The following is a 27,063-nucleotide window of genomic DNA, read 5'->3' on the forward strand; positions in this document are numbered from 1 at the left end:
ATACCTCACCTATGACATGCACATATATCATGCAATATTAAATGTAGAACACACTCACCAGCATGGGTCTGCTGCCTTGCTGTCACACCAGAGGGACCTACAAGGATATGAGAGAGTTTGTCAGTGGCAACAACTGTGGGATTGCTACTGTGGGCTTGCAATCTTACAGTAGTACAATGGTTGACAGTCACAGGCCTACAGATTATGTTCCAAATTATCAGTATTGCACAACACCAGGCTCCACATCTTCTAACTACACAGTACACATCTCACATATGCATGATCTACCAATAGAGGTAACAGTAGTCTACAGATATGCCATGTTACCTGCACGCTCCGTGTCAACTCGATGGGTGTCTCCGGCCTCCATGATGATACATGTTTGCTGTTGTTGTTGTTGGCCAGGAGCCACCAGGCTGAGGAGCAGCTCCTCCACTCTGGTGAGGGGGGGAATGGATGGCTACCCCACCACCTGTGGCAAGCTGTTGTCTACGGACACAAGACGCACGCTGCCAGACATGTCTAAGTAAATCACTGCAGTGATGGTGTACCTGCTCATATGTCTGGTTATGCATGCCTATGTCATTTACCCAACGGACAACATCTTGCCACAGTGCAGTCCGCTCATGCTGGTCCTGTCTGGTTCTTGAAAACAGCAGGGTGTAGTGCTGAACCAAGCTGGTTGTGATCTGCGAATCCTCAGCTGAGCTGTATGTCGGATTGCAATGGTGAGCCATGACCCTGGAAGACAATGAAACAATATGTGTGAGCAAGTCATGTGGCACACTTAACATTCTAAAGTAGAGATATCACTGAACTGCCATATATTGCAACCTATTGGCTGTCAGAGGATACACACTTTCAATACCACATATCAGTGCTCATACCACAACTGCCTGACAGTGCCTGGCACGCTCTATATATCAAACCATGTTCTGCACAGCAACAAAGAGAAACCAGTATGTAAGACTATACAACAGTACATGTCACACTGTATGTGACACAATGCACCACCTAGCCACAGGAGGTATATATCAAGCTAATGCATAATGAAATATGTCATCCATTGCAATGATTGTAAAGTCCAGTTACAGTATTACCAGTATACCACACTAGTTGTTGTTGGCAAACCCATGCCTAACATATGTGCACATTCGTTAGTATAGGTGGCATACTGCTGTACTAGACTATACATGTTGCTAGATACGCACTTATATCCTGTAACACACATATGACTGAGGGCATGTTACAGGCATACCCACACACACACATCACACATACATACAAGACACAAAGGTATGGCAACCCAGATGAGCTTTACCTGTGTACCATACAATACTGTGTGTCAGTACTTACAAAACATTATGCCTGAGGTATGTAATCTGTGAGGACTACAGGGAGCACACATAACAGTGTTTCCAAGCAATGTGGGCATACACCATACTGTGCTGTTTAGGCATACAGCTTCAGGTAGTACTACAGTTCATACGGGATTTGGATTCACCAGCAATACCAATCAATAAGCATACATGTACTGCTTTAGCCTACAATGGCACACCCCAGTCCACACCAAGGGACTACGTCAGACCGTATGCCATACTGCGTTTTCTGCCTAGCAATAGCATACACATCTTTTGCTGGGATCAGAGCTAGGACACAAAATAGCATGACGGAAACAGTTTACCACTAAGTTATCACACATTGACAGAACCTCGACACATTCACCAACACATTCACCATCACACTCAGTCAACCTCACATAGCAATTATTGCAACACGTACATGTGGGTGTGTATTGGTTCATAGGTAGGTAATAGGCTATTGGCCCTAGGGCCTATAGAAACCTAGCCATACACTACCCTGGCCTTTGACACACATGTAATCTAATTTCACATGCCCCTGTCCAGCAGAGCCACAGAGGTGATTCCCGGTGTGTAATTCCTATCTCCCATCCAATCATCAGGATTATTCATGACAACTGCTAATGAGGAGCTTGGTTTGCTATTGATAGGTGGTTTGTTCCAGAGTATGGGATGTCTCTGAGATAGGAATCTATCCCTCCAGCATGTTCTGTCTATTGGGGTGACAGGGTTTAGGTCCCTAGAGCATGTAGCTGGTAGGGATTGTGATCTGTTTACATGGAGCATGTCCAAAAGCTCTGGGTTTGACATAGCTTTGTATGTTAGGCAGAGGTCACCTCTAGGTAGGCGGTATGCAACACAGTCTAGCTGTGGTTTTGTGAGACGGTCTGCATAGGGCATCTGTTTGAGGCCAGTATTACTCTTTGTGAGGTATGTCTGTGGCCTTACCATTTGCTATAGATGTCTTGTGAGATACATACCACATGGGGCATTGTACTCTATAATGGGTTTTATGTGTGATGAGTAGAGGCAAACACTGACCTATATTTCCCTGGATGACAAACCTTTTGTGAGGAGGTGTGCCATGTAGACTGATTACATGACTAGTGTTGCACTGTGATTATAAAAGGGGAGACTACTGTCCACCTGTGTCCCATGGTCTCTTATCACACTTTCGGTGTTAAGTAGACTACCACCTATGTGGTAGTTCATGGGTATGGAGGTTTTGCCAGAAGGGATGCCAATGCAGTTTCAACATTGAGCTTGAGTCCATGGCTTTGTCACCAGGCATTATGACCCTGTTTCTCTTTCTCTCTCTCTCTATATATATATATATATATATATATATATATATATATATATATATATATATATATATATATATATATATATATGTATATGTGTGTGTGTGTGTGTGTGTGTACACATACATATTAACATCCATTGGTGTACATATAGATATACATATAGGCACATATACAGTCCACCTTTCATGGTGGGAATATCAATTATGCAAAGGTTGTGAGGTATACAGTTATGTAATAATATTCCACAGTGTTATGCGGAATGCATTGAAGGTGTTCTCAGCCCATGTAGCTTTAGTAGGCCTCACTGGCTGCAACACTGCAAACCTGACAAATCATACCCACAGCGTTTAACCACCACATGTCATATACCAGCACTGTATGCTGTCTTGTTTGCCACACACTACAACCTACATAGAAATATGCACATAACAACCTTCACCAACATATATATGTCCACCCTTCACAAACAGTTGCAGTACGTCCCTTGCTCTATGCACATGTACAGATGCTAATATATATGACACAGACTGATCTCTCTGTATGTGTGTGCCATACACATACACACGGTCCACACTGTTGTAAGTCCGTGGACCTCACGGCTGACCTGTTGGGCCTTGCTGCAACATGAACAGGTGTCACATGTGAGCACACAGTAATATTAGAGGGTGTATATATAGCTGCAAATGCTAGATTAGCATACTAGCCTGGTACAGCTGTTGCCAATGCTAAGCTACACGTAAATATGACTATCATTGGTTTGTTACTCTGTCACATCCATGTTTATATAACTGTATGCGCTACTCCCCCAAACAGACATTGTACACACTACTAGACAGAACACAGATAACATGGATCAGATGTTTGACATTTAATGCTGAACTACATATGTCACAGTCATATTCCACTGCACACAGCTACACACTGATTTCTCCATGGCAGTAGTTATGGAGGGCATCTGTGCATAGATACGTACTGCTGCCACATATGGATGATTCAAAGTATGTACAGTACTCTTCAAATACATCTACTACATGCCAGTAAATACATATCTGTTACATACCTTTCCTTTGTATGTGTTTGTATTTGTCAGTTCCATGTGTTTTGTATAATTATTTTTGTTTTTTGTTTTGTTTTTATATATTTTTTTAATATATATATATATATATATATATATATATATATATATATATTTTAATATCTTTTTTGTCTGTTGCTGTTGCTCTTGTTGTAGATGTTGGTGTCTGTCTGTCTGTCTGTCTGTCTGTGTGTGTCTCTCTCTCTCTCTTGCTCACTCGCTCTCTCTCTCTACCCGTAGCTGCAATGAAATGATGGCATGTGTGGACAGCAAGTACAGCCTGCTTTTATAGGCATCTGCACATGTGTATGTGATGGCCTCTGCACCAATTGATCACCATTTGGTAATTGCATGCAGCCTGCTGTCTGGTAATTGCAGTGCTCACTGTCATAGCAACCCAATGCTATAAATTGCTAGGTCAGGTAGGCGTAGCCCTTTCAGTTTTCCAAAGTGGGGGCCCATGCTTGTTTGCTGTGGACACTGTTGTGTAAGTCAGAAGGTTGGTATACTTCTTAAATCTGAAGCTAGGGGTGTAGCCAGTGATATGAATGTTGTACTCAGACCTGAATGTTGCCACTTCCAATACACAGTTGTCAGTGTAGAATTGTACTCACCCCTACAACTGCTAACACAAGATACATGGGAGTATGTAGTTTCTTTCTTACTTATACATTTAGTTGCCATACATACGTAGTTATTGAGATGTATTCATTTGGCACATGAACTGTTTGTGAACTGCTATACTGCGAATATTAATGTACTCACTTCTGCATAGTTGGTGCTTTTTTATTGCTGACATTAGCACAGGATGCTCATGAAAACTGAACAATTCCAGTACTGAGTATGCCTACCTACATCCTTGCTGGACCCTGAACACACAGGTATTTTGTACGTTTGGGTGGGGATTGTCCTGCTATGATACTGTGTGGGGGATGTAAAGTGCTACTGTAACATTATTTACTGCTAGAATGTCTGGTTCGGTTATCACAGTCATGTAATGCAATTCCACAACAACTGCTGGTAAAGTTCCACAGAACAGGTTTTGTGTTATGGCATTCCTATCTTTCCTTTACATTCACTCATTCTGATGCATGATGTATATATTTCAGCAACAACCTGCTGTATATCTACTGTGGCTTAGTGGTACTTCATGTAGTCTAGTGTGTCCAAGGTCCGGGGTTCGAGACTGACAGTGGTGTTTTATTTTGCTGCTAAGCAGAACAAGGGCCCTCACATGCAGGGTGACTAAGGCACTTTTAAGCAGTTGTAAGTGGGTTTGCGTGGATTTGCGCAAAGCTTAGCAATACTTAGCTAAGCGCACACAAGTGCACACTCGCGCAAACCCGCTAACTACTGTTTAAAAGTTCTTACTCCCGCTAACCCCCGCGCTCATTTCTTTGAAAGAAAAGAAAATGGAGAGATAGGAAAGTAGTGAAAAAGGGGCACAAAGAGGGAAAGACAGTAGGGAAGACAGCTCGGGATGTGCAGGATGGGTGTAGGGAAGGTCCATAGCTGCCCATTTCTTTAATAGCAACAGCTGTGCATATGCTAGTAATTTGGAGGGAAATTTGAAACCTTCCACCCCTGAGAGAGGGGTGAGGACAACAAAGTATGTTGTACTGCCAATTAAATATCAGTTTATGTGTCCATTGGACATGTGTGCAAAATGGGCAGCTATGTATGGGGTGTAATTTTTTTTTTTGGGAACAGATTGCCCTTTTTTTTTTTAGGTGCGAGTAGAATGTGGGGTAGGGAAAGTAGGTGTATCTTGGGAGGTAGGTTGAGGAGGTAAACAGACAAGACAAACAAGATGCATACAGGGGCGGAATATGACACATGTGGCTGGTGAACAACATTGACGGGGAAGGATGTTTGGAAATTGCAAGCCCATGAGCCCACAGATGGCAACAGTGGAACTGAGATCCCCACCCATGGGCAATCACCACTACACCTTCACAGCCCAGAGGGTGGCTGTGCTGGGGGCTGTGTAGGAGGGGCAGGCTCACACATGAGTCATGCCACACGTGCCTCAAGCTGGTGTAGAGGATCAGCAACTGAATGCTCGATCTCCCTATGCACCACAGCCCGGACTGTTCGGAGGGTGATAGGTGGCCCTCCTCTGGCCATGCTTGCAGGAGGGGGACGAGCCCCATCCCCTGCAGCACTTCCACCCGAAGGTGGCACAGGGCCAACGGAGGAGGAGAACCCGGGCTGAGCACCGGACCTTCTGGTGTGCCATCACCAGCTGAGGTGGGACAGGTGGGTCCGCTGGGACCGGCATTCCCATACGTTCTATGTTTAGGAGGATTTAATGACAATATGGGTTGGTAACAGCCAACAGCATTCCAAATTAGTTGTAACAGCATGCAGTAATATTCCCATTAACCCAACACACCAGAGTTCCAACAGTTGAACAGCAAGCATAACACATGCATATATAGAACAACAGTGGACATTCCAACAGCATGCAGGATTGATTGGTGGCAACAGGCCACCAAGATTGTGGTATTTGAACAGGGCACATGCATCAAAGTAAATGCAGATATTTATAAACCAATAGGACATATGTCCCAACAAATGTTTTGAGATTAGACATACCCATTGGGGTGTGGAATTGCATTATTTATGCACATACAGTAGGGTGTAAAAAGATACATCCATTAACAACTTATATATACTTATAGTTTACACTACATTCCTATTGACTGCAGGTATATATCCCCTACATGTCGTATTACACTTGGCAATGTCCGTTAAATTGTGAAATGGGTTTTGCTAGTTCCTTATATACCTGACCTGTATCTAACATACAAACTGTCCAGGATGCAGATGTTACTGCTACATATTTATATATTTTATTTATATTTCTATATCTACATATCTGGATGTGTTCAGGTGACATTATCAGTTATATTTTAACAGCCCCCTACATTTCTAGCAGCACACTGACATTTCTGGGGAACACAATAACAAGCTACTCATGTGCCAGATTTACCTATACATGCCAGCCATGAACCAACAGTTGAGGACTGTATATATGCGTAACAGCTACTGGCACTCCCTTCATCCACTTTCTATGGGCCTACCCAAGTGTGGGTTGACAGCACTTAATACAACAGTACTATTTCTGTAATGCAAGAGTACAACAACATTTTGAAGAAAGTGACACAGACACACTCCAGGAATTATACCTTTATTAATTACATTACACACTTTTCTAGAGGCTCTCTCATTTATTTGATATATCAGTGCATGCAGAAGACTCATTCAAGATGTATTATACCTTTATTAATGGGTTACAACACTGTTTTTTATGCTCTCTCACTTATTTTATATAACAATACACGCAGAGATGTTATTCAAGACTTATTATACCTTTATTATTGAGCTACAATACTTTTTTTCAAGCTCTCTCACTTATTTTATGTAACAATACATGCAGAATAATTACTAACCTGCCTGGTAGCGCAGCCTTAGCAGTCTATCTGCATAGGCTTGCTGATTCGCAGCACGGACACCTGCAACTGTGAAGTAAATGAAGTGATATTGAGACATACCTATCCATAATATAGACTATGATAGCAATTGTTACATAATTCATTCCATGGCTACCTACTCAGTAGTGGGGCATTTTCCATCCCATGGGCCTCCTGTATCCACTGGTTCAGTTAGTCCTCCTTGCATCTCTTCAGGTCTGAGTAGTGGTGTCTGACCAGCTCGCCAGTCCGAGGGACGCCTGTGGCACTGGTGAGATTATGTGCAGGACGGTTCCAGGCTTCCACTTTGTATTCAGTGCCCTGGAACTGGCCCTGCAGGAGTCTGGCATCATGAATATGGACGAGGAGCCAAACCATCACTTTTGACTCCTCAATGCCCCACCGTTGCGCTCAGAAGCAAGAGCCCTCTCCAACACCAGCCATGCTGCCTGCAGATGGGAGCTACAACCAGTTATGACAAGTATTCCCACCTATGGAGCTTAAATATGCCTCATTTCCTGCACTTATTTGTGATTGGCCAGTTTTGAAAATTCTCAACTGAAAGCACACCTGCTTAGCACTGGGTAAACTTTCATTAATATGCATATGTGTGTTGACAGTAGATGAATATCAAAAGCTGTCATGGCTTAGTGGTTCAGTACTGTGATTATGGTGCATAGTATCCCGGGTTCGAGGCCTGTCATTGCTTTTTATTTTACTACTGACCAGACCGGCTAGGGGGTGTGGCTGTGTTTAGCCGACTTTGCTCAACTTTCCCCAACGTTGCTCGTCGTTGCCCGACGTTGCACTAGCGTGGTGCGCAGATACGCGAAAACATGTTTTGTTTGCGCTAGTTGGCGCAATGCACAGCTCTGCGCAAAGCCATTGCGCTAGTTAAAGCAGTACTAAGCTATGAGCATTTATACTTAAATGTGCTTAATACTGATAAACTTTGCTTTGCAGTGCTTCACATTGCTTAAGATATGTTACTTATGCATTCATCAGTATGCATAACCAATTCACCGTCTTATATATATATATATATATATATATATATATATATATATATATATATATATATATATCTATATATCTATATAAAATATCGTTCACTACTACATAGGCCATTTCAATGCTTTTTACTAAAATTTAAAAGATAAATGTCAGGAATTATTTTTCTATACCGGTTTCCTACAGAAAATAGAAAGGGGAATGGTGGAACTCGAACAGGGAATGCCTCCTCTTTGTGCGAAGGCTCTATCCCTGCGCTATTGCTATTTGGCTTAATTTGCATATAGGTTTCTTATTATCCTCTTCGATGACTAAACTGCTACCTGTAGCTAAGCAATGGGCAAACACGTGCAAACATGTGCAAATACGGTCAGCTATATCGGAAATAAAAAAAAAAAAAGGAAAGTTTTACATTTTAGAATTGTACAGGGATTTAGAATGTGGGGGAGTGTAGTGTTGGGTATGTACACATTTGAGTGGACTTGCTCATTTCAGTTGACATTTGCAGATTGAGGGACTTGCAGGGAAGTGGATTTTTGGACTGCTCGGCAGTCTGACACACCCCCTGCACTCGTGCACTCTCCGTGTTAGCCTTAGAGTTGAGTCAGCGTGCCCTCATGAATATGCATGGTGTGCTGACATCATCCTCTTAGGCTGCAGTTTTCGAGTAAGACTTATTTAGTCTTACACGGAGGGTTAGTGAATCCCGGCCCTTATGTTTAATAGGGATGACATAAGATATGTTAATTATAAGTAAATTGCTGAGCACAAATAGCAATACATTATAGTTTCAATGTTTCATGACATATATTTATCTATTACTATTACATTTTCACTGAAGGAAAACAGATGATTTGGGAAGGAAATTGATCTTTATATAAGTCACATAATAGGAATCTTTAACTGCAGTACAGCAATTTCTCACCCTTTCAAGATCACTGTAGATGAGATTCAAGATCATATATAGCTATCAAACAATTATAAAAAATGTTATTTATCTCTTAGAGTTTTAATGAACATATAAAATGAGACATATGCAAGTTAAACAACAACTTTGGTACATATAATGCTTCTCATATTTTTCACACATATATACCAGTTTTAAAGAATATAGACTTGTGTTCACTTTGCTGTTAATGACAGTTTTAATTGAAGGAGAGGGGTTTGGGCATTTTAGAATAATAGATGGGTGGCTTTGCTTGGATGGCTAGATTATTCAAGCAGGGAGTGTTAGACCCCATGAGGGGTTTGAAGGATTTTAAAAGTAAACGTTTAATTACAGTAAAATATTTTTTTTTGTTTGTTGTGGGTATCTACAATAAAAATTATTATGTTTCTAATTATACATTTAAGTTTTAATGTCAATATGACTATTAATAAGCAGTTCTTTAACAAAGAAGATATATTATATGTGATCCATATAGCTAATTTTATGAATTACATCTACACTGTTGACCTGTATGACAAATGACATTAATTAATTGTATTTCCATAAATGTTAGTGGATTGAATAACAGTTGCAAGAGGAGTAGTCTAAACAAATATATGAAGTTATTTAACTCTTGAGTTAATTTTTACAAGAAACACATCTACTGACATAAGATAAAGACAAACAATTCTAATTATTACTCTATATTATCTAGTTCACAATATAATAAAATAGGGGAGTTGGTACAATATGGAAAAATGGTTGATAAAGGTATGCTTTGTTCTGTTACCCTAGAATATAATAAGAGAATATTAACCCTTATTAACTCATACTGGATTCCTAGAATAGGAATTCAAACTGTTGAACAACTTCTAGTACAAGTAATCCAAATTTCAAAAGGCAGTATCATTCTAGCAGGAGATTTTAATTGTATATTGTCACCAAAGGATACTAACGCAGCAGGTAAATGGAAATGAAAATACAGGCCTCAGCAAAGGCACTGTTAAAGTTCACCAAACTATTTTACCTTAGGAACATAAATGGTTTCTCAGATCCAGAATCACTTTTCTTTATTCATTACTGACATGGACATAGAACACAATCCAGAATTTATAGAGTATATGTGTCCAATGAGTTGATAGATAAACTAGGCAAAGTTAAAGTGGTATCTTGCCCACTTTCAGATCACAATGCAATCACTTTTGAGCTGTTTTTAAAATGTAATAATAACATTACGATCAGGAGGCTACCACCATATATAACTTGCTTAAAGGATTTTAAGGACTTTTTTTATTAAAAACAAGTTATTTTATAGAAAATAATGATACAAGAGATATTTCAGAAAACTATCTATGGGATGCACTAAAAGCATATCTTTTTGGTAAAGTCATCAACTGACTAGCAACAAAGAAAAAACAATGGGATAAAGTACTGTACGAGATACAAGAAAAACTTGACAGATTAAAACTTGAAATTCAAACAGGTAACAATAATAAAACAGAAGAGATTAATAATCTACATAATAAGTATTTGAAAATTTTAAATTATAAAACTAGGATTAATCTAGAAAAGTTTAAGATAATTAATTTCTCTATTAACCCAAAATGTATGCATAAGTTATTTAACAGAACAAAGCTGCTTAGTAAGTCTAACCATATAAAGGAGATTTAGTCACATAAGAGAAAAGGAAAAGTGACAGAAATAGAAGATATTTTAAAACAATGTAGAAATTATTACAATAAACTCAATCAATATAATGTAATGATAGACTCAGAAAGGATAATGAAAACGTTTATCAAAAAATATAAAAAATAAATAATCTAATGACCAAGTGAAATTAATTGATAAACCTGTCCCAATGTCTGAAATTCAAAATCAAATTAACAAACTAAAACCTAATGAGGCACCAGGTAATGATGAAATTATACAAGAACTCTACAAGTTACTACCTAAAGAAGTCTTAAACATATTATGCAAAGTTTTTTTTTCTATGATTAAAGACTTAACAAAAGTTCCTCCCTCCTGGAAATATACTCATCCCCCCAATTAAAAAAACTAACAAAGATCCAACTGAATGCTCTTACAGACCAAGTTCACTTTTAAATGTAGATTATACATTTTTCATGGCAATTCATGCTAATAGATTAAAATATATTCAAGCTTCCATGATTAATGAGGATCAAACTGGTTTTAGTCTAAATAGAAATACTTATGACAATTTCAAAAGAATAATCACAGTAATTGACTATGTAAACAAAACAAAAAAGAATCTAACATTAATGACTCTAGACATTAATAGTGTTTTTACTCTTTGAATTGGAAATATATTTTGTTAGTCTTACAGGAATGTAATTTTTCAAGTACTGTGTACACATCTTATAAATCTTCTTTACGACAATTGGTTTGCATACATTAAAATAGGTACTTTCACTTCTAATTCAATACCAGTGTTGAAGGGAACTAAACAAGGATGTTCTCTTTCACTCCTGCCTTTTGCTCAAATTATGGAACCTTTTGCTAATTTTATTATGTCAAATTTAGACATACAAGGCATTAGCATAAATGCAAATTTGATTTCTAAACTCCAGTTATTTGCTGATGATAGCCTTCAGACACTGAGTGACAGGGATTGTTCCCTTTCTGCTGTTTTTTAAGACAATGGATGTATTCCAAAAAAATCTGGTCTCTCCTTTTATGATAACAAAACAAAAATACTGCCCATAAATGTCAATATTGATAGCATAAATTATAGTTTTTGCTAAATACATTGTCAAAGAGATAAAAATTAACTATTTAAGGATAATTGTAACAGATAGAATTAATAATATAATAAATTACAATTATACTAACAGCATAATCAGTATAAGGAATCCAATAAATAAATGGAACATTTTTCTTCAAAATGGAAGAGACTATCAATAATCAAAATGATTATTTTATCAACATTTTATATGTTATTCAATCATTATATTTCCCTCCATCTAAAACATGTATTAAAGAATGTAATACATTAATTGTAAAATATCTTTGGTTCCCCAACAAACCAATAATTCCCTTAAATCATCATATAAGGGACTAGACAGCAGGAGGTATTGGACTACCAGATCTAGAATTATATTCTTTATCATCAGTTATAATATCTCTTTGGATAAATGATATGTACACAGCCAGGTGGAAATAGTTTCTAGGATGCCGTTTCATAAAATTTAAATATAACAAAAACTCTAATCATAATCTTATACTACATTTATTTATTTATTTATTTATTTATTTCCAATGTGATGACCAGGGAGGTCCACTGGGCTCAAGGAGCCCATTTTTAGTGGAGGCCCTGGGAGAAAACAAACCTTGGGCCGGATTCATAAGGGCTTGCACGGATTCTAAGAGTAGAGTAAGACTCCAAAAATCCAATATGTCTGCCGAGTGTTCCAGCAACAGCCGGCAGGAAAACTACTCTTGCATGGACAGTGTTATGTTATGCAAATTACCTCATTTGCTGCTGAAAGCTATGCAAATGAGGTAAATTTGCGATCCAGGAAACACTAACCTGTCCAAGTAAGAGTAGAGTTATTAGCAGAAATGTACTCCATTGGTAACGGAGTACCATTCTGCAAATAGCAAAACGGAGCTATGACAGCTCCAAATAAAGGATGTATCCAGTTGAGGAAGTATGCTAATGGCCAAATATAAGGCCATTGGCATTTTAATCTGTTGCAAAATATTAAAAATATTTTTCCCGATCTCCGATGTTTGACGCTATAAAAACCAGAAAATAAAAACAAAAAAGCCAAAAATAGTCATTTTATTAAAAATATTCCTCTGCCATGCAGGTGAATAGCAGGCTGAAGACAACATGGCTACTGAGTAGTGGTTGCTAAGGGGGGAAGCTCAGTTTGAGAGATATAACTAAGCATTAGTAGGCAATCCTATGCAAATGAGGATAAGGATAGTGAATCCCAATTTTCCCTGCCATGTGAACCATGTCTCTAGAGTGTAAGTGTAGGATTAGGGGAGTAGTAGAATAGAAGATAGGTGACATCATGAGGGGGTATGTATCAAAGACTGTAAGCTTATTGGAGCAGAGTGGCATGTGTTTGCTGTGAGTTACTCAGGACGGGATGAGGCGTGTCTACAGTTGCTTAACTGAAACCCAGAAACTGAAGGTGTATGCCGTGGATATCACTAAAGTTTCTTGCAAAGATGCTTGCAATGTGTGCATGCCTGTAAACCCATCTAAGCCTGTGTGCACATGTGTGCACCCGTGTAAGCCTGTGTAAGACTGTCTAAGCCTGTGTGCATGAATGTGCACCCACTTAAGCCTGTGTAAGCCTGTGTAAGCCTGTGTGTGCACTCGCTTGTTTGCACAGTGCTGCCCCCTGTGGAAAGAGAAAGGGAAAAGGAAGGAAAAGAAGTAGTAGGAAGTTAACCAAGGAGAACTAGCAGAGCTGCCAGGTGAAATCAATCAGAATCAGCCAGTTACACAGGCAATACACTAGCCCAGCCCAGCCCAGCACTTAAAACTCTGCAAACAACATTCCCCCATGTTTTTCTCAGAAACACTGCAACACTGCAGTCTACAAAGATAAGTGAAAACTTAAAAAGCTTAACTGAGACAAAAAAAATGTTAGGAGCTGCCATTACTATTATAAGGCAACATGTGCAAGATGCTGAAGGTGGTGCCATTGCGAATGCTGCTGAGCAACCCACAGTGAGGAGACGGGGAAGACTGTACAGACCCAGGGTAACCTACCAAGGGCTACATGAGCTGGAGAAAGTGGAGTGCTATAGAGTGGACAGAGACCTCTGCAGCAAATTAGCAAATTGTTGAGCTGTGCAGGCCACGCCTGACACACAGAACCAACAGAGGGGAACCCATCCCAGTGGAAACCAAGGTATGTGTTGGCCTAAAAATACTACCAACAGGTACCTTCCAGAGACCAACTGGTGATATGATGGGGATTTCACAGGCATCAGCATCCAGGGTACTGCACCAGTTCCTGAATGCCATGTCAGCACATGTCGGTGATCATGTATATTTCCCCAATTCCTGTGAGGTATTGGCCAGCAATATGCTTCTCTTCCAGCAAATAGCGGAATACCTTGAGGTAGAGGGTGCAATTGACTGCACGCACATACACATCAAAGCACCAGCTGGTGAGCGGGGTAGGGCCTACATCAACAGCAAGGGCTTCCACTCCATCAACTTCCAGGTCATGTGTGATGCCCAGGGCATAATACTGAATGTGTGTGCTAGCTGCCCTGGAAGCTACCACAATTCCCATATCTGGCATCTGACGCAGCTGTATCAGACATTTGCCTGTGGGGACATCCCTGACAGTCACCTGGTGGGGGATGCTGGATACACATTGGAGCCGTGGCTGATGACACCCATCAGAAATGCACACACACCTGAACAAGTACTCCATAATGAGGCACATGCACAAACACGAAATGTAATTGAGTGTGTGTTTGGGATGCTCAAGTCATGGTTCTGGTGCCTGGACACATCTGGTGGAGCTTTGCAGTACTCACCAACTACATGTTTCCAAATTGTCATGGTATGTGCCATGCTACACAATGTGATCCTGCAAAAACAGCTGCAACAGGAACAGCATGGTGCAGGGCCAAACATCCCCCCACCATTGCCAAGGCCTGCACAGGCACAGTGTGACTCGGAGGAGGAACAACCTGAGCCTGCCCCAGTAGGCAGAAGGAGGCGTGCCCAGTATGCCTTGGCCTTGGCAAAGAGGCAACACATAGCACATACACTGGCTCAGTAGGAACCTTGGAAATAATACCTCTCTCTGACTCACACATAAAATAAAAGGGATGCCTAACTTGACACTACCTGTTTCCACACATGTATAGGGAGTGTACTATGTGCATCCAACATAGGCAGCCCTGCAGCACCACCTGAGGCAGGATTGCCATGTTTTAAGCAATATAAAGCAGTGCTAAGCAGCTTTTACCACTATTTAGCATATGTAAACAAAATTGCCCATGCTAACTAGGGTAACGTTGGGCAACGTTGAGCAATGTTGGGCAAGGTCGGGCAAAGTCGGGCAAAGTTGAGCAAAGTCAGGTAAACATGCTCATATCTGCATTACTGTTCTTTAATCAGTCTGGTCTGCCCAGCATGAAAATAAAAAGCAATGACAGGGCTCAAACCCAGGATACTGTACACTATAGTCGCAGTACTGAACCACTAAACCATGACAGCATTTCACTGGCACACCCACAGCAGGACAATTGTATACTAATGCAAACACAAAGAAATGCTGTAGCATGCCCCTAAAGAGGCATATGGGTAACCTCCCCCACAGGCCTATGCAGACAGAGAACAGCAGGCCAGGCAGTGTGATGTGGGTTGGGTAGGCTATGAAGTCGCAATCTAATATACGTGACAGTGGACACTAAGATCTGTAGTACAGTAGTATGCCTCAAGCCAGTACGATAGGCAACAGTACAGAGTGAAATGGAGTACCTTACATAGCAGTGCAGGCCTAGCAAATGTGTATAAGTGTCAGGTGAACCCCTCATCCTATGTACACCCACAGTAGCAATCAGGTGTGCCCCCGGGTAGAAATGTACAAAGAATAGCTGTCCCCCCTGTATGTAGAAATGTTGATAAGTCTATGCAAAGTCTCTCATGAAAGCCCTGCAGGCACAGCATGATCCCTGTTGATTTATGACACAAAGGTGAGCCCTGCTATAAAAATACAGCTTGATTTTCCACACACATATAGTATAAATGTCTATAGCGGCCGTGCTCACACACTTCGACAAATGTAGTGGATTTCATTCAGCATCACACTGAAAGGTCATACTGGGCATGCTCACACACAAATAAATGAAGCAAGTGTCAGGCAACAACATACTGAAAGGTCATACTGGCCATGCTCACACACTTAGGCTAAATATGGAGGTGATAATGAGGGATCTATGGACAAATATGGTTAGTCATCTCTACTTCCAGAAACACATTCACAAAGTGCTCAAAAAATCATGCTATGTTTTCACACAACCTGCCAAGGTCTGTGCATGTAGGTCAAAGGAGGTTCCCTCTACTCATCAGTCATCAGACCCGTCATAGAGTACCACAACACACTTGCGATGAATCCAACTAGGCACCGTCAGCAGCTGGAAAGACCACTGAAGTACCTCAACAAGAGGATTACTGGCCTCAAACAGTTGCCCCATGCAAGAAGACTGAATTTAACCCAATATGTACTCTGTTGCATACTGTCTACTCAGGAGATCTCTGCACAACAGACAGGTCCATGTCATGGCAACACTCAGATCTGTTACAGCTCAATGGCACTAAATATACAGACCCAACTGATATTGCCAACATCCTGGCAGATAGGATCAGTGTTAACTTTACCCCCCTCTCACCCATGAAAGAGCACATCACTATAATGGAAGACTGCAAAGTTGCTGTCATCACAGCTGCACAGGTAAAAAACACTCGCCAAAGTCAGTATCCCAGCAGCCATGGGACTAGATAACCTCCCAGGCTGTGTTCTACACAACCCATTGACCAAACAGGCACCACACCGATGTACCATGTTCAGTCATGGCCACACCTCAGGCTTTGTGCCAACTGAATGGTGCACACCGATGGTTATCCCACTGCACAAGGGTGGAGACACCATGGACCCCAGGAACTAGCGCCCCATTAGCCTGATGAGCTTGCCCTTCAAGGCCATGGAATGTATCATCATACAACTTATAAAAAATACAGTTGTAATCCCCAAACCATGGACCACAGCCATGTTGGGTTTGTAAAATGCAGATCATGTCTCCTACACCTGATAGATGACATTGAAGCAGTCACCAGAACCGTAGACAAGGGTAAGGTGGTTCACGCAGCCTATGTAGATCCTGCCATGACTTACAACACCACCCCACACTCTGTAAATATAGATAAACCCATTAAATGAGGTATAAATTGCTGTGTCACAAGATGGGTTGCCAACAGGCTTACTGACAGAACACACACTGTGAAAGTAGCAGACTCCATGTATGACTTTGGACCAGTGACGAGTGCAGTACCACAGGGTCCAGTCCTGGGTCTTGTCCTGTTTAGTATCTACTTCCCTGAAGTAAACTTTAAAATGGAAGGTCTGCAGCTACTGAAGTTTCCAGATGACTACAAACTAGGAGCCATAATTGTAAACACTAAAGATGTGGACATCCTACAAAAGGGCCTCAGTGAGACAGATGGCTGGTGTCAAAGCCATGGCCTCAAGCTCAATGCCAAAATGTGCATTATCATCCCCTTTGGTAAAAACTCTGTAGCCATGAACTACAACATAGGTGGTAGTATACTTAACACTGAAAGTGTGACAAGAGACCTTGGGTCACAGGTGGACAGTGGACACAACTGTGATAATCACATCCCCACAGTAGTCAGGAAATCATCCTATGTGGCCCACCTAATCACAAAAGGTGTCTCATGCAGAATAGAAGAGGACATTGTTCCCCTCTACTCATCACTCACTAGAACCATAATAGAGTACAACGCCCCTTTTGCTATGTACCTCACAAGACAACTACAACAACTGGAAAGCTTGCAGCAATACCTCACAAAGAGCATTAGCGGCCTGAAATACATGCCATACACAGACCATCTCAAAATGCTCCAGCTTGCATATCGCTTACTCAGAGGTGTTCTCTGCCTAACATACAAAGCTATGTCAAACACAGAGCTGTTAGACATGCTCCACATAAAACACTCACATTCCCTCTGATCTTCGGACCCAAAACCATGAGTGAAATACCAGAGGAAGGGGTGTATCCATTTACCTTATGGAAACTCACACCTACAGGTTAGTGGCACAGCATGAGGCCTTGGAGACCATGCAAGTGCAACTAAAATTGGGCAAAGCTGCTTATCAGATTGTAGCCTGCTACAGATCACCTACCTTGTCTCAGGAACCTCACTCAGTAGTCCTGAGAACAGTGGAAAATACAAAGGTCCTATCAATCACCATTATATGAGGAGATTACAACTACCCAAACATTGAGTGGGAGAATTACTCGTGCACAACGTCCTTTGCCCAATGTTTCCTAGAGTTTAAAAACTCTAACACCCTGGAACAGCTGGTCACCATGCCCACTAGAGGTGACAACATACTGGACCTGATCATCACCAACTTGGGATACCAGTGTATCACAACAGAGATAAACCCCTTGCTGGTAATATCAGATCATAAACTAATCATACTGGGCATCCACATCCCCCCCACCCCAGTCAATGAAACCACTGTGAAGACATTTTCAAAAGCAAACTGCACACTTCCCAAGACCAAAGTGGAAAGTTCCAAAGCCCCCTAGCTATAGGATAATGCCATACAATCTGCTGAATAATTTACAAGTGCATCCTATGAGCATCTACAGGGACGCATTGATCGAGACATCCCAAATAAAACCAAGATGCACTCCTCCAAAAATAAGAAACCAAACTGGTGGTTGTCGCCCATAAATAAGCTAGACAACAGCAGGAGGAAACGAACACATGATAGAGCAAACTTCACAAAAGGAAAGGCATCACTGATCATTATTAGGAAGAAACAATGATCGCTCATAAAATAATCCAAGGCCAGTTTCTAAAGACAAATTGCCAAGGAATGTAAGAATAACAACCACAAAGTCTTCATTAGCTATACCAAACATGTAGGTGGCAACTTCCAAATATGCTGTCAGCTACTGAAAAATGGCAAGAAATACACTGAACCAACTTACATTGCCCACATCCTGGGGGACAGGCTCAGTGCAAACTCCCCCCATCACCCCCAAAAGGGCCTGTGTCCATCCCAAAAGAATGCAGAGCCCCAGACTTCATGGACATGCAGGTAAGGACAGCCCTCTCCAAAGCTAAGAACACAGCATCAATGGGACTGGATGGTGTCCCAGGCTGCATCTTACACCAGCCCCAAAAGGAACTACACCCTCACCTACATTCACTGTCCAGACTCAATCGTACCACAGGCTATGTACCCAAAGAATGGCATACACCAACAGTCATCCAGCTCCACAAAGGGGGTGCCACAACAGAACCTGCAAACCATTGCCCTATAGGTCTACTCAGCCTGGTCTGCAAAGCTATGGAGCAAATTATCATGGAACCCATAAACAGAGACATTGGGGACCTCCAGACACTGGACTTTACCCAACTTGGCCTGGTTAAAGGCAGATCCTGCCTTCTAAACCTAGTTGACTTATTTGAAACAGTTGCCAAGGACATAGATGGAGGTTAAGGTAGTCCACACAGCCCACCTGGAGCTCTCTAAGGACTTTCTACACCATTCCCCACTCTGTCATCATGGACAAGCTTACCAGCTTGAACATTAACAGCTATGTCACAGGATGGGTGGCCAAGTGGCTCACAGATCAAACACACATGTTCAGGGTTGCGGGTGCCATGTCCGACTCTAAACCAGTCACAAATGGCATCACACAGGTCTTGGTCCTGTGACCCCACCTGTTCAGTAGATACTGCTCAGAGGTACAGGCAAGCATGGGAGGAGTATGGCTGAACAGGTTTGCAGATGACTGCTAACTGTGGTCCATAATTGACTCTACAGCTGACACAGACATCCTCCAGAAGGGTCTTACAGAGACAGATACCTGGTGTCAAAACAATACCCTCAAGCAGAATGCCAAAGAATGCATAGTCATCCCCTTTGGATAAAACAAAGTGCACAGAAATTACCACATAGGTGGTAATCTGGTATGTACGGAGAAAGTCATTATGGCCTCAGGGACACAGGTAGATAGTAAATTCTCCTTTGATGATCACATGACCAAAGTGTTTAGACATTCCTTCTATGTAGCCCACCTAATGTCACCTAATGCAACCCACTTTGTCTAGTCTGATGATGTCACCATCCTACAAATATACCTGTGGAAAGGAGAACTCACAGTAATGTGTATAGCGTGTCATGTAAATGTGTACTCCTGTAGTATCATGAAGTAGTTAGGTAGGGATTTGAATCCTGCACTTGATAAGTGTGTGTGTGTGTGTGTGTGTGTGTGTGTGTGTGTGTGTGTGTTCGTGTGTGATCTCCTTGGAGAGGAGCAACCTTTTTGGAGAGTAGTAAAACACCTTAAAAGTGGTATACAAATCTTTCTCAAGTCTGATGATGTCACCATCCTACAAATATACCTGTGGAAAAAAGAACTCCCAGTAATGTATATAGCACATCGTGTTAATGTGTACTCTTCTAGTATCATGAAGTAATTAAGTAGGGGTTAGAATCCTGCACTTGACAAGTGTGTGTTCATATGTGATCTACTTGGAGAAGAGCAACTTTTTTGGAAAGTAGTAAAACACCTTAAAAGTGGTATACAAACCTTTCTCAAGTCTGATGATGTCACCATCCTACAAATACACCTGTGGAAAATAAAACTCATAGTAATGTGTATAGTGCTTTGTGTTAATGTATACTCTTCTAGTATCATGAAGTAGTTAGGTAACGGGTTTGAATCCTGCACTTGACAAGTGTGTGTGTGTGATCTCTTTGGAGAGGAGCAACCTTTTTGGAGAGTAGTAAAACACCTTAAAAGTGGTATACTAATCTTTGTCAAGTCTGATGATGTCACCATCCTACAAATATACCTATGGAAAAGAGAATTCCCTGTAATGTGTATATCTAGTATCATGAAGTAGTTAGGTAGGGGTTTAAAGCCTACACTTGGTGAGTGTGTGTGTGCTCTGTGTGTGTGACACTGTTGGTCAATGTATTGTGGGTTTTGCTTTTACTACTGTATGACAAATCAGTAAGACAACAGTATGTGCATTGCACATGTCAGGTAGCTGTGTGGCAAATACATATACGTATATGTGACCTCACTTATTTCATAGGTTGGAACCCTGCTTTCTCCATGAACACATCTGTCATCTTTTCCAGAGTGTGCTGCCGCTTTCCAGACCTTAGGTCATATCTGTATGCTTGTGACAAGGCCAGCCACTGCAGTGATCCCTGGCCTAGGTCATCCGTGTCACACACACTCATTACGGTTTCTGTTGAATTGTGTGAGTGAGGGTTTATGGCTGAGATATATTACAGACCTGTTCAAAAGCAGCAAAGTCTGTCAATGATGGCTATTCATTATAGGTGTACAACAACCTTTGTGGATATGCATGCAGACCCCTTATTGCTTATGTGATCCAGTGAGGGATTTCTAAATACCTTTGGAAATATGATTACCAAAGTAGAGATGACGTAACACTTGGCTGCATGTACACATCGGTACCTGTTCAACATGTTGCTGGCTACTACCTATGTGGTACTGTGGGGATACTATGTTTTGTAAAGGTGGATGACTATGATCTGGTTGGCTTATAGCTTTACAGCATGGGTTTGACAACAGGTATCTGTCTGTATGATACCCTTGTGGAGGATGCGTGTGTCATCTGGAGAATGCATTATAGGCCACAGTATGCATTTCCAGATGTGGGCGGACATATCCCTACTGTGATTGCTTGTACCTAAGAGAGCTATATGTCAAACAGGAGTGGTTTCAGGAATGGGTGCACGTGAATACCACTGGTTACTGGCATAGTATAGTACCTGAAGGATCCAAATGTTACTGTGTGTCCTACATCTGTGTGTCAGTTGTCAAGACATCATCTAACAATTTTTTATGGTCAGGCTGTTGAGGTTATGTATACTACCAGAATGAAAAACAATGACAGATAGTAACAGTATCACCCACAGCACAGTGTCAAACCACGTCATACACACATGTGTACTCAAGTTCCAAAATGCATGTAGTACAATGCATACTGGCCACCAATAGAAACTATGGAGTGCTACTGTGTAAAACAGGGCATGTCACCCTGCCCATGTGTCCACTATGCTTGTACATGCAGACAGTGCACCTCCACCATGTTCACAAATGTACACCTGCAAATCTGTGCTACACACATCCCACACATACCGTCCACTCTCTAACACATGCTGCCAATACTAAACACATCAGCCAAGTGGCACGTGGGCGGACAATACACTATTGGAATTAACACTGGTGTAAAAAATACTACATTGACAATCATAGCTTTAATGCATCATGCCTGCTCAGCTACAACTTCAAGGATATCATTGCGCTCTACTGCTGACAACATGCTAACATTGCTATATGGCTGTAAAGTCACCCTGTGCATCAGTACCATGTTAACCTGTTCCTGCATCAATGTTACAGATGACAGGAGGTGGCACAGGTTTCATCATATGCACAGGGTGTGATGTTGGTTTGCCAGAGGCCTAAATTGAGCCATACAATTGACATGTGTGTGTGTGTGTGTGTGTGTGTGTGTGTGTGTGTGAATGTTGATGTAATGTTATGTGTTAGCCCTAGGTGTCTGTTTTATGTGTGTGTGTGTCTGCATGCACACAGTTCCACCATGTGGCTGCCATATATGGGGATTTGTGGGACAGCCACAGACTGTACCTGCCAGGCTTTACAGATCACCATCTCTGGCCATGGGCACAGTACCTGTGCCTGGCAGGTGTGCTACTGACAGTATCAGGTACTAAGTCAGATTGGGTACTATCCACAGAGGTGGATAGATTTACACTGGACACAGGTCCCTGCTGGGACTGTCCAGAGCCATGTGCACATGGTCTTCTAGGATGGTCTGTGGACAGCCCACCCCCAACATTGCTGGGGCTCGTACTGGCAATACAGGAGCAGCTGTGGCTTGAGGGATGTCCCTGACGACTGCCAGCTGCTGATGTTACTAGCATACGTCCACGTCGACATGTCAACCATCCCGCACTGTCCTAACACATGGACATGACATTGCAGAGGACATCTAATGTCTCACCCCAACGTCTATCAGTGACCTCAGTGTAATTACAGATTGCACCTGCAAGGTCATGGATACTGTCAATTACAGCGGTGTTATGTAGTCCCTGTCTGGTGTACTGTTCCATACATGCCTGTGCCTCCATGACAGCCTGGAACATGCGTGAGGTTGTAAGACATGTAGCACGTCTGCCAGGGGCATGATGAGCAGCAGTGCTCCGACGAGAACCCCTGGACATTTGCCTATGTGCTACCCTTCCAGACATCTGGGTATGGCTGCTGAGTCGGGATGCATGTTCCATAGATACCATACTGTCCTGGCCAATGCCGACTGTACACTGTCCCTCAGCTAAGGACATTGGTGATGGATGTATTGGCAGTATGCCTGTGTGCATGGATGGGGAGGAAACTTGTGTTCTGTCGATTGGTGGCCCAACAACAGACCCTGGCAAACATGCCTGTGCCTCAACACACCTAACCTCATCATCACTATTTTGCTCAGTGACATCAAGTTCCCTGCTGCAGTGAACCAGCCCAACCTCAGCACCTGTGAGAGGAAGACAGGAAACACACTTTACAACCTGTACATGATGTCGGAACACATGCACACATGCACACATGAACACATGCACACATGCATACATGAGCACATGCACACATGAACACATGCACACATGCACACATGCACACATGAACACATGCACACATGCACACATGCACACATGAACACATGCACACATGCACACATGCACACAAATACACTCCTCACTTAAACAGACACACACACACACACACACACACACACACACACACACACACACACACACACACACACACACACACACCAGCAGCAATCCAGAACATACTCAATAGCAGTTGATTGTGGGGTAAAGTATCACAAGCCAAACAGTCATATCACACGTGTCAGCATGCAGGACGTGTGTTGCTCAACAACATGCAGTGCGGGTGTAGACAGCCCTTGCTAATAACAGTGTACATGGATCTGATGCATGTGTGTTGTTGTTCAGTGATTGGCCTCACCCTGAAATGCAATGTGTACATGGACACAACATTGCTGTGCAAGTATTGAAAGCTCTGCAATGTCCTGTGCACCATCACTCACAGGTATACATACCATGGCTGCATGTGTATCTGTATGTCACATAGATATCCATTTCTGATTAGAGCATCTGTGTCTTTAGCAGATAATTGTGGACACAGGTTTAGCACATGCATGCTATGTATACACACAGGATGAGTGGTGCATGTATACCTGATGGAATACCATTGCTCATCATGACTAGTGTGGCACTGTGATTATCAAAGGGGAGACTACTGTCCACCTGTGTCCCATGGTCTCTTATCACACTTTCGGTGCTAAGTAGGCTACCACCTATGTGGTAGTTCATGGGTACGGAGGTTTTGCCAGAAGGGATGCCAATGCAGTTTCAACATTGAGCTTGAGTCCATGGCTTTGTCACCAGGCATCTGTCGCAGGAAATATGACCCTGACTCTCTCTCTCTCTCTCTCTCTCTCTATATATATATATATATATATATATATATATATATATATATATACACATACATATTAACATCCATTGGTGTACATATAGATATACATATAGGCACATATACAGTCCACCTTTCATGGTGGGAATATCAATTATGCGAAGGTTGTGAGGTATACAGTTATGTAATAATATTGCACAGTGTTGTGTGGAATGCATTGAAGGTGTTCTCAGCCCATGTAGCTTTAGCAGGCCTCACTGGCTGCAACACTGCAAACCTGACAAATCATACCCACAGCATTTAACCACCACATGTCATATACCAGCACTGTATGCTGTCTTGTTTGCCACACACTACAACCTACATAGAAATATGCACATAACAACCACCACCAACATATATATGTCCACCCTTCACAAACAGTTGCAGTACGTCCCTTGCTCTATGCACATGTACAGATGCTAATATATCTGACACAGACTGATCTCTCCATATGTGTGTGCCATACACACACACACACACACGGTCTACATTGTTGTAAGTCCATGGACCTCACGGCTGACCTGTTGGGCCTTGCTGCAAAATGAACAGGTGTCACATGTGAGCACACAGTAATATTAGAGGGTGTATATATAGCTGCAAATGCTAGATTAGCATACTAGCCTGGTACAGCTGTTGCCAATGCTAAGCTACACGTAAATATGACATCATGACATTGTTACTCTGTCACAGCCATGTTTATATAACTGTATGCACTACTCCCCCAAACAGACATTGTACACACTACTGGACAGAACACAGATAACATGGATCAGATGTTTGACATTTAATGCTGAACTACATATGTCACAGTCATATCCCACTGCACACAGCTACACACTGATTTCTCCATGGCAGTAGTTATGGAGGGCATCTGTGCATAGATACATACCGCTGCCACATATGGATGATTCAAAGTATGTAGAGTACTCTTCAAATACATCTACTACATGCCAGTAAATACATATCTGTTACATACCTTTCCTTTGTATGTGTTTGTATTTGTCAGTTCCATGTGTTTTGTATAATTATTTTTGTTTTTTTTTTTTAATATATATATTTTTTATATATATATATATATATATATATATATATATATATATATTAATATATATTTTTTTCTGTTGCTGTTGCTCTTATTGTAGATGTCGGTGTCTGTCTGCTTTTATAGGTATCTGCACATGTGTATGTGATGGCCTCTGCACCAATTGGTGATCACCATTTGGTAACTGCATGCAGCCTGCTGTGTGGTAATTGCAGTGCTCACTGTCATAGCAACCCAATGCTATAAATTGCTAGGTCAGGTAGGCATAGCCCTTTCAGTTTTCCAAAGTGGGGCTCATGCTTGTTTGCTGTGGACACCGTTGTGTAAGTCAGAAGGTTGGTATACTTCTTATATCTGAAGCTAGGGGTGTAGCCAATGATTTGAATGTTGTACTCAGACCTGAATGTTGCCATTTCCAGTACACAGTTGTCAGTGTAAAATTGTACTCACCCCTACAACTGCTAACACAAGATTCATGGGAGTATGTAGTTTCTTTCTTACTTATACATTTAGCTGCCATACATACGTAGTTATTGAGATGTATTCATTTGGCACATGAACTGTTTGTGAACTGCTATACTGCAAATATTAATGTACTCACTTCTGCCCAGTTGGTAAATTTTTATTGCTGACATTAGCTCAGGATGCTCATGAAAACTGGACAATTCCAGTACTGAGTATGCCTACCTACATCCTTGCTGGACCCTGAACACACAGGTATTTTGTACGTTTGGGTGGAGATTGTCCTGCTATGATACTGTGTGGGGGTTGTAAAGTGCTGCTGTGACATTATTTACTGCTAGAAGGTCTGGTTCTGTTATCACAGTCATGTAATGCAATTCCACAACAACTGCTGGTAAAGTGCCACAGAACAGGTTTTGTGTTATGGCATTCCTATCTTTCCTTTACATTCACTCATTCTGATGCATGATGTATATATTTCAGCAACAACCTGCTGTATATCTACTGTGGCTTAGTGGTACTTCATGCAGTCTAGTGTGTCCAAGGTCTGGGGTTCGAGACTGACAGTTGTGTTTTATTTTGCTGCTAAGCGGAACAAGGGCCCTCACATGCAGGGTGACTAAGGCACTTTTAAGCAGTTGTAAGTGGGTTTGCATGGGTTTGTGCAAAGCTTAGCAATACTTAGCAAAGCACACACAAGTGCACACTCGCTCAAACCTGCTAACTACTGCTTAAAAGTGATTACTCCCGCTAACCCTGCGCTCATTTCTTTGAAAGAAAAGAAAATGGGGAGATAGGAAAGTGGTGGAAAAGGGGCACAAAGAGGGAAAGACAGTAGGGAAAACAGCTCGGGATGTGCAGGACGGGTGTAGGGAAGGTCCATAGCTGCCCATTTCTTTAACAGCAACAGCTGTGCATATGCTAGTAATTTGGAGGGAAATTTGAAACTTTCCACCCCTGAGAGAGGGGTGAGGACAACATAGTATGTTGTACTGCCAATTAAATATCAGTTTATGTGTCCATCGGACATGT

The sequence above is a fragment of the Protopterus annectens genome, chromosome 2.part1 (assembly GCF_019279795.1).
Source record: "Protopterus annectens isolate FY-2018-M chromosome 2.part1, PAN1.0, whole genome shotgun sequence".
NCBI classification, from domain to species: Eukaryota; Metazoa; Chordata; order Ceratodontiformes; family Protopteridae; genus Protopterus; species Protopterus annectens.